Source organism: Eptatretus burgeri, chromosome 9 (assembly GCF_056783735.1).
Source record: "Eptatretus burgeri isolate ZD-2024b chromosome 9, Ebu_testis_v1, whole genome shotgun sequence".
In the NCBI taxonomy this organism is placed as follows: Eukaryota; Metazoa; Chordata; class Myxini; order Myxiniformes; family Myxinidae; genus Eptatretus; species Eptatretus burgeri.
The window spans coordinates 67,351,479-67,369,839 of NC_140969.1; the positions used below are offsets into that span (position 1 = coordinate 67,351,479).

At 46.9% G+C, this 18,361-nt stretch overlaps 1 protein-coding gene across 1 annotated transcript in view; it reads right to left on the minus strand.

The window, feature by feature from the left end:
• RFK (riboflavin kinase) overlaps window positions 1-18,361 on the minus strand; it is a 37,231-nt gene that overhangs the window by 18,593 nt on the left and 277 nt on the right. The window lies entirely within an intron of this gene.

Here is an 18,361-nt window from a genome sequence, read left to right on the forward strand (position 1 = left end):
ACTCCGACACACTCTCCTGCAATCTGACCCGGGAATGTTACCCCGTGGTTTCCCTCCTATCATCAAAGATTGTGGGTCCCGAAGGCTTTGCCCCAATCCCGTCATCCGGTGAGCTGCCCTGCGAAGGGAAGCTGCACAGGAGGTACTTCCACGGAGTGGGTTTTCAGATTTTTGCGTTTTTGTGTTTTGCGGAATGAAGGGTTTTACGGTGGCCAGAGTGCAAATCCTGCCACCAACCTCCTAATAAGAAGTGACCCAACTGCAGGAGGACGTCCGCAGACACAGTTGGGCACTAGATATGGATGGCTGTTGGCTCATAAGGAGCTCCTCCGCCCTTTGATATCCATGTTCTACTTTGATATCCGGATCTAATACTTCCGTGTTCATTAATATAAAAAAATCGTGTTTGGAAAATGACGCACAATAATTTCTTCGACTTTCTTTTTTTCACATTGACGCGCAATATCAAGTTTGTTTTAAATCGGGCAACGAAAAAAAATATAAAAAAATTAATTCCCGATTCAGTCAAGTATTCTTCGGGAGAATTTGATCAATGCAAACATCAGCAGTATAGTTCGCTGGAGTTATCTTTTTTCTTTTGAAATGATTTTTTATATCAACGCTGTCATAACGGGAACCCAACGGGTTCACGGGTCAGCTCATGTATTAATAAAACTCTCATATTGTATGTATGTATGTATGTTCCCGAAATACAGCCAAAACGGCTCACAATAAAGCAAAAATTTTCGGGCCAACTTACTTATCATTCGCCTGCGGTGTGTAGTATCAAGTTTCGTTCAAATCGGGCAACAAAAAAAATTATTAAAAAAATCAATTCCCGATTCAGTCAAGTACTCTTCGGGATTATTTGATCAAGGCAAACAACCTCAGCGGTATCGTTGAAAAGTGTAGGTTATTGCGAAAAAAAAGCCCTATTTTTTTTATGGTGGTGGTCAACCATGACTCCCATTATTCTCAGGTTTTCCGTCTGTCTGTATGTATGTATGTAATGGACAGCTTTGGAGGCCAGAGGAGTCAACCGATTTTGATGAAACTTGACTGGTAGGTTCATACCAGGATCTAGTTGAATGCTTTTGAGCACCGTTGCTATGGACGCCACCATTGCCTAGCAACGGGACTTTGAAATTTTTGAAAAAATCTGAAAAATATTTATTTTATTTTTTTTCGAAAATCAAAAATCGGCTTCCGCGCTTTTATGCGCACGATAATCAACCTCTGTCAAAAAATTTCAGCCCAATCCGTCAAAAACTGTATGACTAGTATGCAATTATATAGCGACCACCCATGTCGCCTACCGGCTTGTCTTCTCTTTTTCTCAATGGGGTATATCTAATATTCCGTGTGTGGTGTGTCATGTGTGGTGTCGCTTGTCCTACTTTAAGTTAAGATTGCAGAAGATATAACGGGATAAGTCTGCTCTGTGTCTGCTTTTGTAAGATTGCTTGCTTTTTGTCGCACCCCACAAATTCCTTGCTATCCCTGCTATACATACCAATAGACCCAATTCACTGCGCCACATACCTTTCCTTGGCATTGTAAATAAATGCTTGTGTAGAAATGTTCCCAGCTCATTTTCGTCTTTTCCTTCATTGGTCTAGCATGGTTCGTACTCTAGTCGAGCCGGGGCATTATTCCCCAACGATCTGTTATCTCGCCGGTACGTTCTTGACAGTTAAACTCGGCTGCATCTGATCTGGTAAGGTGATCCGGTTTGAGCAAGGCGTACCGAGGGCATGTCCCCCGGTAATTAAACCACGTGACCTTTAGGTAAGTGGAACCAGACGGAGGACCCTAAGTCACGTGGTCAAGTTATTGGCGTTCATGGTCGATTAGCAACCCGCCGCATCACAAAGTTATTTGTGTGCGACGGCCTGCAATTCCAGAAAGTAATTCCAGGGCCCTGGACAGCACGGCGTTTGGTGTTGACTGGTGGTGTGGTCGATGGTTGTAGAAGGATATAGGTGAAGGTGGTGGGGGGTTTGCTGTGGTGGTTTGGTGGTTGGCGGGCGTCGTTTGGGAATGGCGGTGAAGCGATGTTTGCGGGATGGAGTTGTGGAGGTCAACAGGCAAGGGTGGTGTGGTTTGAGTTGTTGGTGGCTTAATGGTCCAAAATAACAATAGAGAAAGAAAAATGGCTAACTCAAAGCGTCGCAGCCTGGATGAATCACACATATTCCCTCTATACAACGGGTTTGGGCTAACTACACATGAACTTACCGATATATCTCACCTGAGGACCCTTTATGGTGTAATGCGAATTTCCACAACCTTTCCAGAGAGGAACAACAAGGCCCCTCTTCCAGTCAGTTGGGATGATGCCTGTGTCCCAGGCAGAGAACAGAACTGCATGCAACGACACGAGTGCAGCATTTCCACCAGCCTTGAGAAGTTCAGCATGGATGCCACAGATCCCAGGAGATTTACCCCATTTCAACCGGTTCACCGCAGCCTGTGTTTCCACAAGTGAAGGTGGACCACAGTTGATTGGAGGGTCAGCAACAGGGATTGCAACACCCCTGACATCCAACTCGATAGCTGGTGGATCAGCCTGGTACAACCGCTCAAAGTAACCGGCCCAGCGGTCCTTCACTTCGGACTCCTCTGTCAAGAGCCTACCACCCTCCGCTCTAACTGCAGTGCACCGAGGGATGGGCATCGATGAACACAATTGCTGAATTCCCCTTTAAGCAGGATGAGAATCAGTTGACCACAGGTGATGCTCGACCCTCTCACAGATTCCTCGCACATAGCCCTCCTTGTCCACCCTTAGTGCACGTACAGTTTTTCGCCTCAGCTCCCTGAACAGCTCAGCTCTGCCATTCAGCCTGGCCCTGCGACTCTGGTCAATGGTATCCAGTGTCCCTTGAGAAACAAAATTCTTCTTTTCCCTATGGTGAGTCCCAAGACGTCCACCGGCAACATCAAGGACGATGGTCTTGAAGGCACTCCACAACTCTTGAAACTGAAACCATGAACCGGCCACCCTAAGTACATGACTTCTTGCAAAGTCAAGGAACTTAATGCTATTCTGGTTCATTGTTCCTGACGCATGGGGACCAACACACGTCTCATAACCACCCTTTCAGTTCCAGTCGATGCATTGAAATCCCCCAAGACTAGAAGTGTATCTCGTCTGGGGCACTGATCAACCACAGACTCGAGCGTGGCGTAGAATACATCCTTCACTGTGAGATCACTTGCCTCAGTCGGAGCATAAACAGAGACCAGGGAAATGACAAAGGAGTGATGAATCCTTGGACTCATAATACGCTCGGTGACTGGTGTTACCTCAATTATCATTGGAGTCAGCTTATTGGACACAGCTACAGCAACTCCTTGGGAATGGTAACCATCAGAGCGACCAGACCAATAGTAGGTGTAACCATCCACCATGATCTCGCCGCAATCCGGTCTCCGAACATCAGAGAGTGCTGCAATACCAATGTCCAAACACTTGAGCTCAGATGATAACAGAGACAGGTGATCATCCTCTCTTAGGGATAGGACATTCAAAAGCACCCACATGAAGGGACTGCCTCAGGTGGACGACACCTCAGCACCACTCCGACACACTCTCCTGCAATCTGACCCGGGAATGTTACCCCGTGGTTTCCCTCCTATCATCAAAGATTGTGGGTCCCGAAGGCTTTGCCCCAATCCCGTCATCCGGTGAGCTGCCCTGCGAAGGGAAGCTGCACAGGAGGTACTTCCACGGAGTGGGTTTTCAGATTTTTGCGTTTTTGTGTTTTGCGGAATGAAGGGTTTTACGGTGGCCAGAGTGCAAATCCTGCCACCAACCTCCTAATAAGAAGTGACCCAACTGCAGGAGGACGTCCGCAGACACAGTTGGGCACTAGATATGGATGGCTGTTGGCTCATAAGGAGCTCCTCCGCCCTTTGATATCCATGTTCTACTTTGATATCCGGATCTAATACTTCCGTGTTCATTAATATAAAAAAATCGTGTTTGGAAAATGACGCACAATAATTTCTTCGACTTTCTTTTTTTCACATTGACGCGCAATATCAAGTTTGTTTTAAATCGGGCAACGAAAAAAAATAAAAAAATTAATTCCCGATTCAGTCAAGTATTCTTCGGGAGAATTTGATCAATGCAAACATCAGCAGTATAGTTCGCTGGAGTTATCTTTTTTCTTTTGAAATGATTTTTTATATCAACGCTGTCATAACGGGAACCCAACGGGTTCACGGGTCAGCTCATGTATTAATAAAACTCTCATATTGTATGTATGTATGTATGTTCCCGAAATACAGCCAAAACGGCTCACAATAAAGCAAAAATTTTCGGGCCAACTTACTTATCATTCGCCTGCGGTGTGTAGTATCAAGTTTCGTTCAAATCGGGCAACAAAAAAAATTATTAAAAAAATCAATTCCCGATTCAGTCAAGTACTCTTCGGGATTATTTGATCAAGGCAAACAACCTCAGCGGTATCGTTGAAAAGTGTAGGTTATTGCGAAAAAAAAGCCCTATTTTTTATGGTGGTGGTCAACCATGACTCCCATTATTCTCAGGTTTTCCGTCTGTCTGTATGTATGTATGTAATGGACAGCTTTGGAGGCCAGAGGAGTCAACCGATTTTGATGAAACTTGACTGGTAGGTTCATACCAGGATCTAGTTGAATGCTTTTGAGCACCGTTGCTATGGACGCCACCATTGCCTAGCAACGGGACTTTGAAATTTTTGAAAAATCTGAAAAATATTTATTTTATTTTTTTCGAAAATCAAAAATCGGCTTCCGCGCTTTTATGCGCACGATAATCAACCTCTGTCAAAAAATTTCAGCCCAATCCGTCAAAAACTGTATGACTAGTATGCAATTATATAGCGACCACCCATGTCGCCTACCGGCTTGTCTTCTCTTTTTCTCAATGGGGTATATCTAATATTCCGTGTGTGGTGTGTCATGTGTGGTGTCGCTTGTCCTACTTTAAGTTAAGATTGCAGAAGATATAACGGGATAAGTCTGCTCTGTGTCTGCTTTTGTAAGATTGCTTGCTTTTTGTCGCACCCCACAAATTCCTTGCTATCCCTGCTATACATACCAATAGACCCAATTCACTGCGCCACATACCTTTCCTTGGCATTGTAAATAAATGCTTGTGTAGAAATGTTCCCAGCTCATTTTCGTCTTTTCCTTCATTGGTCTAGCATGGTTCGTACTCTAGTCGAGCCGGGGCATTATTCCCCAACGATCTGTTATCTCGCCGGTACGTTCTTGACAGTTAAACTCGGCTGCATCTGATCTGGTAAGGTGATCCGGTTTGAGCAAGGCGTACCGAGGGCATGTCCCCCGGTAATTAAACCACGTGACCTTTAGGTAAGTGGAACCAGACGGAGGACCCTAAGTCACGTGGTCAAGTTATTGGCGTTCATGGTCGATTAGCAACCCGCCGCATCACAAAGTTATTTGTGTGCGACGGCCTGCAATTCCAGAAAGTCTGGTGGGAACCTGAGGTAGCTCACCCCCTCGTGGTCTTCTCGCCCCCAACTCTGGGTCTGCAACAGTAGGATATCTCAAAACATTGTGGACGGATTGTTACAAAACTAGGTGGATGAGTTGGGTCGGTGACAAGAACAAGCTGATTAGATTTTGTTACAGGTTCGAATGCAGATCCAGCCTACCAGTGGGCTACAAAATGTAAACTGTTCAACCTGGCAGAGGTATGCGCTCTACCAAGTGCTGTTCTAGTCTTTGCCGATACAATCAAAGTTAAACTAAGAAATAAATATCTTATGACTACAAACTGTCTTACTGGTGTATTAAAGATACCATGGTACCTTTCAGTGCCCTGGCTAGATTCTAAATAATTGGGCCCAATCTCAACCTGGAGAAAATGGCACTAAAAGAGTTCTAATGGCCAATGAAACATGATGATGGTTACTGCCATTGGCATATCTCAACAATAAACACAGACCAACTGCACTGCAAGGGAAGGGAGGTGGGAGGGAATTGAGACATTTACCCCAGAGAAATCCCATCGGCTTCGAGATAACCAAAGGTGCGTTTATAATACTGTACAGTATTAGCATTACTCGAGCTGTTTCACGTGTTGACTGGCAATGTAGTCATCGTGTTCATAGTGTCTTGGGTTTTGGCCCATTTCAGGAGAAAACAGCATTTTCTATTGCAAGGTGCTTTCAGCAACAACCACAAAAACAACTCGAAGGGCACTCAGTAGAGCACATCCCTCCGACAGGCTGATTAGTTTACGATTTGTTTCCCACTGATAGGCCGCATCTGGATTCGGGCCTGAACTAAAATTTAAATCGGCTTCTTCTTGTCACCGAACTAACTCATCCACCAAGTTCCGTCTGAATCCGTCCATAACAGACAAACAGACAGACAGGGATGAAAACATAACCTCCTTCCACCTTCGGTGGCGGAGGTAATAATGACGATTCACGACACAGAAGGCAATGGTATTGATTTTAATAATGCGTACTATCAATATACATATTTGAAGGCCTGAATATGAATTTGTCCACCTGACCGAGCTTCCGGACTAATGTGCATGTGGAAACTGAATATCAACCAAGTATAAATGTTCCAAAAATGACCCCTTCCTCGGGGAAGAGCCCAACTGTACTTTTTCATCATCCAGGAATGTTTATTGAAGCCTTCTGCCACAACATATATTTGACCTATTGTAAATATCATCACAACAGCTGTGGTGAATTGAGGTGAATTGAGGGACATGACGCGGGATCACATGTTGTGCGTCTCGCGTATAAGGGGAGGTCTCCGCGGCACGAGTGGTTGTCCCCGGGGCATTGCCATTTACATCGGCTGTTCACTTGATGCTCGTTAACTGAAGGTGCTCATTGACTGGTGAGAATGGAGATTATATCGAACTCCGTGCTTACGCGGATTTAGTCTGCAATGATTAATCGCACATGTATACGTTACTGCTTATGTCCTCCTAGCTGAACCTGTATTCCCCGGTGTGCCCACAGAAGCGGCTCCAATCAAATGGAATAAAGCCTAAACTCTGAAGGTTCTTCTCTCGCTCTCATTTCAATTTATTCCATTTGGTTTTCTCGGCTCTCTCAACCAACGATGGACAAGATCTACAAACCAGAGAGGTTCGACGCAGACCCAAACGCGACTGACGCAGAAATGAAATGGTCGCATTGGTTCTGTTCCTTCTCACACTATCTGACCATCATCGAGGAGGGAGCTGACAAATTTGCCGCTCTCGTGAATCATGTCTCGCCCAGTGTATTCAGGCTCTTCTCGGAGTGCGACACTTACGAAGCAGCGATCGAGGTGCTGCAAGCGCTCTACGTGAAGCCCAAGAACGAGGTATACATACGACATCTTCTCAACACACGCAAGCAAGCAGCCGGGGAGACAATCGATCAGTTCCTGCAAGCTCTGAATCAGCTGGGAAAAGACTGCAGCTTCCGGGCCGTAAGCGCCGAGGAACACCGAAAGGAAGCCACACGGGAGGCATTCATCCAAGGACTCAGATCAGCCCACATACGGCAACGCTTACTAGAGAAAGCGCAACCCACTCTTGACAAGGTAGTCGATCAGGCACGAGCGATGGATACGGCTCAGCAGCAATCTGAGTCATTTGGGACACCGATGCTGCTAATGAACGCTGCTACGATGGGAACCCAAGGAACCCCACTGGCACAGACACAGCCAGACATAGGGGATGGAGAAACACCCGAGGAGCCGGATACCCAGGCCACGTCAAACTCCTCAGCAACTGCTCCGGTTGGTAAATGCTTCTTTTGTGGGTATAAAAGGCACCCTCGTCAAAAATGTCCCGCCAGAGATGCCACATGCATGAATTGCGACAAGAAAGGGCATTATGCCAGGGTATGTAAATCTACTCTAAGGAGAAATAAACCCACTTCTGCAGCTCTCTACTCGCAAAATAAATTAACTGCAGCCTCCCAGGGGAATCTATCCAAGGCTATCATCAACGTACGAATTAACGGGCATATGGCTGAGGCACTGATTGATACCGGTAGCTCTGAAAGTTTCGTCAACAGCTCGCTAGTGAAGGGCAGGAAATGGGTAATCCACCCGACTGACAATACGGTATGCATGGCCGCCACCTCACTACAATCCCGCGTACGAGGGTACTGCAATGTTGAATTGGACGTAAAAGGGTACACGCATCGGGATGTAAGGGTACTGGTGCTTCGTGATTTGTGCGCAGACGTAATTCTGGGTCATAATGTCCTCAAGCAGCACACGAGCGTCGAAATACCCTTTGGAGGAAGCAAGCCTCGTCTAATTTTAAATGCGTTGACCACCGCGGAGGTGACGTCCCCCCAGCTGTTCGCTAACTTGTCGCCGGTCTGCAAACCGATAGCGATTAAATCGCGGCGATATACCACTGCTGACATGAATTTCATCACTTCAGAAACCAAGCGATTACTGGAAGAAGGAATTATAGAACCGAGCGACTCGCCATGGCGCGCACAGGTGTTAGTAACCAGCAGTCAGAACCATAAGAAACGAATGGTTGTCGATTATTCCCAAACGGTCAATCGCTTCACCCAACTCGACGCCTACCCCCTGCCGCGCATAGACGAGATGGTCGAACGCGTGGCCAATTATAAGGTATTCAGCACCATCGACTTGCGAAGCGCCTATCATCAAATTCCCATCCGAGAGGAAGACAAACCTTACACTGCATTCCAGGCAGGGAGGCGCCTCTACCAATTCAGGAGAATACCTTTCGGTGTCACGAATGGGGTAGCTTGCTTCCAACGGGTTATGGACGACATCATCTCAGATGAAAACCTCAAAGACACTTTTGTTTACGTGGATAATGTCACAGTGTGCGGTTGGGATCAGGGGGAACATGATAGGAATCTAGACAGATTCTTGAGCATTTCTAGAAAATATAATCTGACTCTCAACTACGAGAAATGCGTATTCTCGGCAAGGTCAATTGACCTTCTCGGCTACACGATAGCCGACGGCACAATTAAGCCTGATCCTGAACGATTGCGCCCGCTCCGTGAGCTTCCACCACCTCAGGACTTGCAGACAATGCGCCGGGTGATCGGGATGTTCGCTTACTATGCGAGATGGATTTCGCAATACTCCGAGAAAATACATCCCCTAGTGCATTGCAAAAACTTTCCACCAGATGCCGCTGTTGTAAGAGCTTTCCACAACCTCAAGGATGATATCAGTAAGTCCGTGGTTTTATCGATCGACAGCTCGGTGCCCTTCGTGGTGGAAACCGACGCTTCAAATCACGCCATAGCTGCTACACTTAATCAGTCTGGGAGACCCGTCGCGTTCTTCTCGAGAACTCTCTCTGGAAGCGAGCAGAGACACTCAGCGATAGAGAAGGAAGCGTACGCCATCGTCGAAGCGCTGCGGAAATGGAGACATTATTTACTGGGAAACCACTTCACGCTCGTTACGGACCAACGATCCGTGGCATTCATGTTTGATGGGAAAAATAACGGGAAAATTAAGAATGAAAAAATTATGAGATGGCGGATAGACCTAGCTTGCTACAGTTACGACATTGTTTACCGGCCCGGGAAGGAAAACCCTGCTGCAGATACCTTCTCTCGGGTCTACAGTTCGGCAACAATCAGTCAGGCTTTGCAAGACCTACACGTGTCTCTCTGCCACCCAGGGGTAACCAGAATGGCACATTTCGTGCGCAGACAAAACCTTCCCTATTCTGTTGAAGATATTAAACAAATGAATGCTTCATGCCCTGTTTGTGCTGAACTAAAACCCAGATTCTTTGGCGCGGCATCTGGCAGACTGATCAAGGCCACTTCCCCCTTCGAGAGACTAAACATCGACTTCAAAGGGCCCCTGCCGACCGAGACAGACAACAGATACATATTCACCGTTGTTGATGAATATTCAAGGTTCCCTTTCGCATTTCCGTGCTCGGATATGACCTCGGGCACTGTCGTGAGATGTCTCTCTGACCTCTTCGCTATGTTTGGGAAACCTTCGTACATACATTCAGACAGAGGGCCGTGTTTCATGTCGGCCGGGCTAAAACAATTCCTACTAGAGCTCGGCATAGCAACTAGTCGAACGACGGGTTACAACCCACAGGGAAACGGGCAGGTGGAAAGGTGGAATGGAGTTATTTGGAAAGCCGTAACTCTGGCGCTGAAATCGAGAGGACTGGGCCCCGAGCGGTGGGAGGTTACTCTTCCCGACGCTCTGAATTCCATACGCTCTTTGCTCTGCACGTCCACCAATGCAACTCCTCACGAACGAATGTTTACTCACCAGCGACGTTATGTTGACGGTCAAACGGTGCCCAACTGGCTGACCCATCCCGGTACAGTGTTCATGAAACGCCCGGTCCGACAAAGCAAGTATGAACCCCTGGTGGAGGGGGTCGAACTCATTGACACTAATCCAGAGTATGCTCATGTCAGGCTCCCGGATGGCAGGGAGACCACTGTGTCGGTTCGCCATCTGGCTCCCTCAGGTACTCCTCCCGCAGGTACACCACCTTCTGGCACTCCTCCTTCTGACATTTCCCCCCAGGAACTCCGCCGGGCGACGGGGCTGCCGCGTTCCACCCGAGAGCGATCGAGGAGTCATCCCCGGCACAAGTCGAGGCTCACCAAGAGGATCGGGAGTCTCCCTCAAGTGAAACTGCCATTTACTCCCGGAGAGGTCGACGAATAAGGCCCCCTCGACGACTCAATCTGTAAAGGGGATTATCGGCATTCTCGCTGCTCATGCTCCCATATGCTCATTATATCATATATCGATGCTCATTTCCATGCTCCTAGAACTCAAAATAATCACTGCTTGGCATGTATGCTTCTGTAGACCTATTAGTCCACGTTGCTTGAAATGTATACTCCTATAGTGCTAAAGCAATCATGGTGTGTAAGATGGGCCCCTAGTTACATTTTAAAGGTGCGGAGAATGTGGTGAATTGAGGTGAATTGAGGGACATGACGCGGGATCACATGTTGTGCGTCTCGCGTATAAGGGGAGGTCTCCGCGGCACGAGTGGTTGTCCCCGGGGCATTGCCATTTACATCGGCTGTTCACTTGATGCTCGTTAACTGAAGGTTCTCATTGACTGGTGAGAATGGAGATTATATCGAACTCCGTGCTTACGCGGATTTAGTCTGCAATGATTAATCGCACATGTATACGTTACTGCTTATGTACTCCTAGCTGAACCTGTATTCCCCGGTGTGCCCACAGAAGCGGCTCCAATCAAATGGAATAAAGCCTAAACTCTGAAGGTTCTTCTCTCGCTCTCATTTCAACAGCCAATGTTAGAGAAACCCTTCTTCTTCTTTAAGGGCCACTATTATCCCACCTTTCTTGTGGGCTCGGCCGGGTAAGCTTGGCCTGAGACTTCACAAACCGGCTAGCCAGGCCAGTCTGACTAGTTAGGGCAGGAATTTGGAATTTGCCCGTGGTGCTGGCGATAGCACGGCTACTCTTCGCGAAGGACACCATTGGATCTTTCACGTCCATCAACTAAAGCTGGCAGACAGGACATCAGTTTAACCTCCATCCAGGGGACAGTACACGCATTGATGAATCACATGAAACACTGGGATGACAGTTTATAGCTGGGTTAGGATTCAAACCAAGGTGAGATGGCTTTGAGGTGAGTGTGCATACCTCCAGGACATCGTGTCAGCCCTACTGTTAGATAAACCCTGTGAATGGATTTAACAGAACATTGATGAAGTATGATAACGTCCAAGGGAAGCAAGAAGCTGATGTTTGTGGGCTAACCCATTGTCAGGCTCTTTTACTTCAACAAAGAGTCAATGCCTGAAACATTAGCTTCTCCTTGCTTCCCACTGCAGCTTGAATATTTCCATCAATGTTCTATTGATTTCATCCATTGTTCTACCTGTCCACTGATGCAGAATGACACATTCCTTCACAATGAAAACTAGTTTTCCATTCATTTTAGATCAACCACAAGCCGACAAAACCTGTGACGTTACTGTATTGAACAACAGAATACTGTTATGTATATAGCAAACACAATAATCACAACCACAATGAAGGTGGTTGCAGGCATCCCAGAAATTAATAATGTGTATTGTCATCATAAAAAGGCTGAACTAGGACGGTGCATGCTCCCTCAATGGTTGGGCAACATGCCCTTTTTAAAATCACGCACGTCTAAACATGCACAACTATCCAGACAATTTGAGTTCAGGGTTTACCCTGGGTTTTAAAATAACTTGGGTAAAACTGCCAACATGTATAATTTTGCGGGCGGCTTCGCGGCCCGCGACGGCCACGATAAGTGGGTGTGGGGGGGGGAGAGCGGGGTCTCCCTCAGGAAATTTAGAGCAATTTTAAATGCTCGTAGGTGCATTCTGGGGCATTCTGAGCATGCAAGTAGAGACACAAATTAGTATCTTGACATCATCAATTTTGTAAAAAAAAATTCTCACTGACAACATATCTTATATTTAGCATGTATGTATCTTCACCATAAATATTTAAAATCTTTTTTTTTAATTTAAAAGCAGATGGGCGGCCAGAAATTGACTTCGGCAGCCACCCAAGTGAGCCCTATGGATGGAAAACACTGGAGTTTGATGTTCCCTACTCTTTACAGAACATTGGTGCTGCCGAGGAAGTTTCTTGCCAAGGGTTATGCTGGGTGGTTTGCCTTTGCGTTCCCAGCTTTGCTTGTCCATGGTCCATCCTTTTACGAGGAAGAAAACAGGACACAGACTACCATTTTAGCTCACCTGGAATTGAAGCCGGTGAGCTTTTCAATCGAGCAGTGTCCGTGGGTAAGTCAGCGAAGTCAGCGTCCATAGGTTAGTGAGTGCGTCAGCTGTAAACACTTCAGCCATAATCACTTGAACCAAACATGAGATTTTGATGAAATTTGGCCACAAGCCTCATGTCTGATGTTTAACAAAGGTGTAGTTACCACATCAAGATCTGTGCACATTAATGGGTTGAAATCAGGCCTAAAATGCTAAAATTAATTAATTAATTAAAAAATTTGAGGTCCAGTGCTAACAGCTCAACCTACAGGGTGCGATGCAGACAAAAAGAGACCTGTAAACAGGTATCACGATAATCAGTATCAAGAGGGCTTCCATTCAACCATTCACGTGACCAGAATTTCAATATTTACCTCCACCACCGAAGGTGGAAGGACGTTATGTTTTCACCCCGATCTGTTTGTTTATCACTTGGTGACAATTTTTTTTTTTTCACCAAGTATGTTGGTCTGTAGAGTTCATCGAATTGTCACGATTTTTGGCCACAGTTTTCAAGCAATCGTTCTGAATTTTTTGTGTGTATGTATGTGACTAGCCATGGACAGCAAAACTTAATTTTGGTGAAGATCCAAATCTGGATCTGGATCTGAGAATTTTTCAAAGTGATTCTTCACCATTGAGAGATTGGGCCAAAAACGATATATTGTTACGAATTTGGAAGCCTTGTGCACACAGATATTCAGGTCCCCATTGCTCAGTTATTTCAATAAGTAAATGGGGATAGATAGCTCCCTTTCCCTTGTTTAATGGGTAATTAAATGTTTATGTGCTGCGTAGTTATTTTGATAGTCAGGGTTTTCTTTTATTTTTACATCAACGATAACAACAACACGCCTTCACCTCGCTCCCTCACACGGACGCCATTGCCTACATGCGTGTCAGCACGTACGTGGGCGGAGTTCACGAGGACCTGACGTCGCTCTCGCCCAATCAGGGAGATGCGAGCGAGTTCGCCGACGGTTGACCAATAGGCGCAGGCCACGCACGAGCGAGCGGCGCCCAAGAAGAGGACGAAGGAACAGAGAACAAACAATTTGCGCCCCGTCTGCTCGCTGGCGTGTTCTGGTTCTCTGTTCGATCTTGGAGCTGGTCTGATCTTGTCGCCGGTCTGATCTCGTCTCGTCGCTGGTACCGGTCTGATCTCGTCTCGTCGCTGGCTCTGGTCTCATCGCATGCCAGAGGAGTGTGTGGGAGCCCGACGCTGTCCACCGTACTTGGCGCTCGCAGAGGCAACGAGTTGCAGGTTCGAGTCCCGCCGACCCAGGACGTCGAAGACCTCGAGGTCCATCTTTCTTTTTGGGTATTTGTGTGTGCGTGTGTGTCTGGGGCCCTGTCTAGAAGTAGAAACTGTTAAGTGCTTTTGCTGTACATTATTGCATTTCTTCTTATAGTCGGATAACTCTGCTCCTTGCGTACTCCCCTCTTCCCCCCCTATTATAAATAAATCGCCTGTTAAATGTTTCAGCTCGTTTTTGTGTTTTTTCATTGGTTTAGCACGGTGCGTGTTGGGATATTTGGAAGCGGCAAATTGGGCATTTGGACCGACGGATCTCGGTAACCATCCGCTCGGGTTACGCACGGTTCGAGCACGCTAACGGCTCGTTCCGCTGGAGCTCCGCCGAGGGTGAATTTCCCCAGTAGTTTGGACGACGTGGGTATTTTGGTAAATTGAAATTGGCAATCGACCCTATCCCACGCGGTCGACCTATTGGCGATCTTCGGTTCGATAAGGGACCCGTCGGCTCCGGAGTTATCCGGGGTGACGACCTATAAATTCCGGGTGTTCGGTGGAGCCGACTACTGCTCCACCTAGCGGTCGTGCTCGCAACCGATGCCCGGCCCACAACAATATAAGATAATATCTCAAAAAGTTGTCGATGAGTTTTGACAAAATTCAGTGGATGAGTTTGTTATGTGACGATGAGAAGCTGATTTGATTTTGGTTAAGGTCGGGATTCAGATCCGACCTATCGGTGGCATACAAAATGTAAACTGTTGAGCTTGGCGGAGGGAGCTATGTGCTCTACAGAGTGCCGTTCCTTTTATCAAAGTGTCATTCCACGAGTGATTTTTCATTTGTTTGTTTGTGTGCAGGATATCTCAAATGTTGTGGACGGATTCTGATGAAACTTGGTGGACAGGTTGAGTGTGTGACAAAGACGAATCGGTTCGGTTTTGGTGAAGATCCGAGAATTATTTAATTTTTAAAGCGATTCTTCACCATTGAGAGATTGGGCCAAAAACGATGAAATAGCTAGCATGAAATTCGAAAATACATTTGGCCAGATATGTTCTCGTGGATGAGGTATTGTTGTGGGCTGGGGTTCAGTGGTGATAAACGTCCACTTGGTGGAGCAGTGGAGTAGTCTCCCACCGAACACCCGGAATTTAGGTCGTGACTCTCGGATAAGTCCGAAAGGTCATAGGTCCCTTAGTGGACCGTGGTCGCCAATATTTTGACGGAATGGGGTAGGGTTAATTGCCTAATTTCAAGATACCTAAGTGCGCACGTCGTCTAACTACCGGGGAAAACCACACCCTCGACGGACATCGGGCGGAACAGACCGTTTACCGAGCCCGATCCGGGTGTAAACCAAGCGGGGATTACCAAGATCCGTCGGTCCAAATTAACAATTTACGGCACGAACGGCCTCACTAATTCTCAATACGCACTGTGCTGGGTCAATGGTAGAAAGCACAGAAAACAAGCTGGTGCAATTAACAGGGGTTTATTTATCAGGGGGCAGGGGAGCACACAAAGAGCAGAGTTATCCGGATATGAAAATGTAATGTACAATGAACACAGGGCACTTAGACAGTTTCTACTTACAGGACGGCAAAAAAAAAAACACACACACACACACACACACACACACACACACACACACACACACACACACACACACACACACACACACACACACACACACACACACACACACACACACACACACACACACACACACACACACACACACACACACACACACACACACTGGACCCCGTCAGGTCTTTATTTCGGCCTTTCAGCTCGGAGGGAAGGCGAGCTGAGGGAAGGGGCCTACTCTTGCACCTGCCCGCCTCGTACGGTCTGGTCGAGCCTGTCCGGTGGCAGGACACGAACCCGCCACCAACAACGCAGCACCAAGCACCAGGGACCAGGGACCAGGGACGATGCAACGGACGCCAGCCAGCACGGGAACGGACCAGACGAGCACGTATATGAGAACGCCAGCAGGCAAGACAAGGCTTCTTCTCCTGCTCCTCTGTTTTTTTACGATGGGTCGAAGAGAGCTCGCCACCTCATCTTATCCTTCCCCTCCCCCGTGGGTCGAGGGCAACGCTCCGAGGTACTCGCCTCCCGATTGGACGAGGGGTTGTCGGGCGACTCGTGGCTGCCGTTGATTGGAAGAGCTCACGGTGGGGGGAGGGAACCTCACCCCTGTGCGTGACACGCTGCATGTGGGCGATGGATGGCGATGGTGCGAAAACGAAGGATGAAGATTTAGATATTAAAAAAAAAGCCTGACCATAAAAGTAACTTGAAGCGCACACACAAAATTCCCATTAGACATAAGGATGGGACCCGAACTATAAACACATACTTATCGAAATAACTAAGCTTAAGGCCCAGTCACACCTTGACGTTTTAGCCAGCTTATGCCGATTTTTGGAAAATTTGTCTAAAACGCTGGTACACGTTGAATTATGGGTAAGTTGAACGTTATGGGTAAGTTTTGATAACATTGAGAGCACAATGAAAAACACTGCCATACGTCGTTGTACGCTGGCTTTAAACGTTGTACTTTTCGGTTGTCCTCAACTTTTCCATGCTTGAAATTTTAAGACTTATGCCAGCGTATGACTCGCACGTTCCGCATAACGCTGGCCATAAGTTGTAGGCACGTCACACGATCGTTGACACATGTCGACACACGTTACTTGTGAGTTACTCATAAGTCGAAACACGTCGAGGTAATGTTTAGCGTACCCGAAAAACTTATTTCTAACCTATGAGTAACGTGTTGTACTCACGTTATGTGATCGGTGACACTCATCGACACACGTTACTTGTAAGGTGCTCATAAGTCGAAACACATCAAGGTAATGGTTAGCGTCAGTGTTCCAGACTCCCTGGTTTTATTTTTATTTATTTATTTTTTCTTCCTTCCTTCGGTAAGATGGTGATTTTGACACTTCGATTTCTAGTGCGGTTATAATATAATATAATTAATAGGCTGCCGCTCAACGATTTAAATCATAACCGCACTGTACACTGAACACCGTCATACCGAAGAAAAAAAAAAAACCCGGGAGTCTGGAACACTGACGCTAACCATTACCTTGACGTGTTTCGACTTATGAGTACCTTTCAAGTAACGTGTGTCGATGCGTGTCAACGATCGCATATCGTGGTGCGTACAACTTATTCCCATCGCATGCGGAGCGTGCGTCATACGGCAAGTACGTCGTAAAATTTTCAACATGTTTAAAATTACAAGACGTACTCCACTTACTACGACGTATGATAGCGTACTTTAGCGTTCTATTCACGCATACCAAACTTACCCATACCGTATTCGACGTGCGCCAGCGTTTTAGACGCATTTTTCAGAGGTCGGCATACGCTGGCAAGATCGCCAAGGTGTGACTGCGATGTTGACACTTCCATTTCTGCGGCGGTTATGATTCGAATCGTTGTGCGGCAGCATTTTCATAACCTACGCCACGTCATCGTCGGCGATGCGTGCAGCGCGCTATGCCTAAGTTAGACTATCGTTGGGCATAGGTTGTGAAGGCCGACAACAGGTTCAGCATTCGTTGGTATAAGTTATCTATAACACAACGAAACGTTCTGTGTCCGTTACTAATACGTTATGCATAAGACCAAGTCGTTATGAATACGTCCGAATCTTTAAAAAAAAAAAAACATCAAAAGTTCAACGTAAGCCAGCGTTTTACATACATTTTAATACGTTGCCATTGCTGGCTAAAACGTCAAGGTGTGACTGGGCCTTTAGGGACCGGTGTGTGTGTGTGTGTGTGTGTGTGTGTGTGTGTGTGTGTGTGTGTGTGTGTGTGTGTGTGTGTGTGTGTGTGTGTGTGTGTGTGCACAAGCTGCCAGATCCGTAACAGTATTGCGTGGTGGAGGTATGCACTCTACCGGGTACCCTTCTACTCTTAAACAATGAAGGCTTCCGGATGTACATGACTCGAGGCCGGGGTTTGGAACACACAGAGGGCGGACGCTGCAACCATGACAACCAACGAGTGTGGTATGTGAAGAGGGTTATCAATTACAATTCACACAACACAGATGTGGGCAACATGACAAAGGGGACACCTCACCAGACGGATGACCTTGACAATCGACGATATTTAAAGGTATTCAACACTGTCGCCTTCGCACGCCAAGTACGGTAATCACGCACGTATCCGATGTTCGAGGACAATTTGGCGCCAACGATATCACTCGAGCAGCACAACGCTCATCACCACAATATCATCAACAACGCGAAAAAGCATCGAAGTGTTTTGGGCCTAATCGCCTCCTGCATTGA